The 2,978-nt window shown below is 37.8% G+C and overlaps 1 protein-coding gene across 1 annotated transcript in view; it reads left to right on the top strand.

Moving 5' to 3' along the window:
- Atrnl1 (attractin-like 1) overlaps positions 1–2,978 on the top strand; it is a gene marked incomplete at its 5' end in the record, with an annotated part of 750,654 nt that overhangs the window by 652,187 nt on the left and 95,489 nt on the right.

Below are 2,978 nucleotides of genomic sequence, written 5' to 3' on the forward strand. Positions count from 1 at the left end.
AAAAAAGAAGAAATAACAATGCCATCAAATAGCATAGTAAGGACCCTTATGGAGTCCTACAGGAATGTAAAACTATCTTACCGTGCAAAATTTCACCCAAATATCCACATATCTGCATTGCTTAAATTCAGATTTAGCAGTGTTTCTTTTATAAATAGACACTGACTATATTTATATTTCTGTATCACACACATGTACATGTGTTAACACTCATTCTAATTTATTATAAGTACAGTGAGAAATCTCAATAGCAGGACGCACAAGTTCTTGACCCTTCTGGACCACTTCTTGTTTTTCACCCCATATGTGTTATATAGAAAGTCAAAGAGTAAATATGGTTAGAAGTTTGCAACATGGATACAGAAGCAGCCCATGGGACTTGTACGTCTGTGGTGGTTAGTGGATCTGAGGATGACAGTTTGATGCAGCCATCTCAAGTTTAACACATATACTAGCTTCCAGCACTACTCTGGCTGATTTCATGGACCAAGAAGACTCTTCTTTATTAAGTACAGCCAGGCTACTCTGATTCTCCTTTTCCTGAGTGAGAAGCATGACTTGGTTTGGGCAGTAATCATTTATATCCATTTAGAGGTTTCTTTCATTGTCGTCTTTTGTGTATGTTATAACGAAGCTCAATGCACATGTTGAATACAACTTGTAGTCAAATCCTATACCACACTTCTTTTTCTCTTTTTACACATCCTATCCTGTCTATTTACAATTTAAAATTTTTTTATCTCATTGTTTTCTCTACCTGACTGTTAGTGGAAAGGATGTTTTCTTTTTCTTTTTTAGTTTTTTGAGGCAGGGTCTTGCCATGTAGTTCAAGCCGTCCTTAAATTCGCTATATAGCCCAGGCTGGCCTCAAACTCATGGCAATCTTCCTGCCTCAGCCTTCCAAGTGCTGAGATTACAGGTGTGCACCATCACACCCAGCCTAGAATGAATGTCTTTTTAGGGCAAGGGTGACTTCAAACCTTTGTCTTCAATTCCATTTACACATAAAGTGCCAGAGATCTGGCAGGTTCTCAGTAATAGTAATTAACGATAAACTTGGCTCCCTTCTTACTTTATCTTTTCTTGCTATTCCAGTTAACTTTGACCTTGCTCCTCACTTTCCTGTGTTTGTCCAGCCACAAAATAGAAAATATACCGCTTTGTACTTGCAAGCCTTGGGTATTCATGTAGCAGAATTTCCTCCATATAAAGGAAGAGAGGTTTTCTGTCATTCAATGTACTTGATACTTTGTTTCAGAAATTTGCATTCAAAAAAGTTCATTACTAGATGTTCATTCAGAGAAATAAACTTTCTCCAGATCCTTCTATGTATTGAGGAAATCCTTGCTCCTCTCCTTTCAGCACCACCAAGGTAGATGGCATGCAGTTAGCAGGATCATTTGGCACTGGGCAGATAAAATGGATCACTTACAGGTGCTGTGCCAAGCTAATGGAAGCGTTGTTTTAAAGCCGGGATGGATTCCAAAACAAACACTTCACTAAGGAAAACAAGTCCATGTGATACACGCCAAAGTCCTCCTAGATCCCTGACGGGATGACTGACTGATAAGGAGTCTGACTGCCAACACTCTTTCCCTTTAACCTTTGAGTCTTTTCTGACTGACTTTAAAAGCGGTGCAGCCATGTGAAGCATTACCTAGACTGCTTTCTTGCAGATGCGTGTGAGTACTGATGGTAACGGTATCACAGACGTGCAAAGTGCTACACGTTGACAAAGTATTGTTTTATTTTTTCACATTTGATCCTATGGCGTCTCTGTGAGATAAGTAATAAAAAAACTCACTTTATTAATGAGCAGAGGGAGATGTAGAAAGCACTGTATTTCTGTGCTTAAGGAATAACTGGGAGGGAGGATATTAGAGTGTACAGCAAACAAAAAATACTTACTGAGAACATTCCAGGTAATTTTTCCTGATCATCTATAGAAGAGATCTCACTTCTCTGCAGTAGGCAGCGCATGCTTCAGAGAACCAAGCATTTGCATAAGTACTGAAAATGTCTACGGGGCTGATAGAGTTAAACAAAACAGTGAAATAGCTTGCATACTTTTTCCAGAACCTAAAGCATGAACTTTGATGAGTTTCTGTGCCTAATTCTGGGCAAGCTTGTTCTTTGTTTTCTTTTGTTTTCTAAATTTAATAAATTTTCCATCCAATCTTACAGGAGTAAGAATATACTTCGATTCTACTCCTTCAAAATACAATACCCTCTTTTACTCACATCTACTTTGAAATACATAAAACACATATGATATATTAATGGGTGAATAATAAAATGGGTAGATAAACAGATGAATTATAAAGCAAGTTGGTAAAATGTTAATGGTCAAACCTATTTTTTTTATTTTAAAGATAAAAGAACAAAACCATCTTAACAAACACACCTACATTTAGAAAATAACACAAAAACAATACAAGCAATGCAGAATTTCAGACAAGGTGATAAGACATTAACAATGGTTGTTGTATTACATATTGATATCTTCAATTTGGATGCTCAGATAAACAAATACAGACACGTACGATTGATCATACACTTAAACATTAACCGTTCCTTTCAATAGAGCAATAAAAGTCAGTAGTACAACTATGTTAGCTAACCTGTGTGTACAGATATACATGTATTTCCCCTTCTTTCTCTTCTCTTTTCCCTCATCCCAGTTGTTCTTTCCTTTTGAGCAGCTTTCTTTCCTTTTACAATGTCTATTGTACCTCCTAGATTTCATTCACTCTTTCAGTCGAGCCTGTGAGAAAAAGAAACCCTTCTCCACTGCTGGTGGGAGTGTAGACTGGTGAAACCACTGTGGAAATCAGTTTGGAGATTCCTCATTAAACTAGGACGAGACATCCCATTCAATCCAGCTATTCTAGCTGGGCATAGTGGCTCATGCCTGAAATCTCAGCACTCAGGAGGCTGAAGCAGGAGGATCATTGCAAGTTCGAGACCAGCCTGGGCTA

The sequence above is a fragment of the Chinchilla lanigera genome, unplaced genomic scaffold (assembly GCF_000276665.1).
Source record: "Chinchilla lanigera isolate Chin_1 unplaced genomic scaffold, ChiLan1.0 scaffold00030, whole genome shotgun sequence".
Lineage (NCBI taxonomy): Eukaryota > Metazoa > Chordata > Mammalia > Rodentia > Chinchillidae > Chinchilla > Chinchilla lanigera.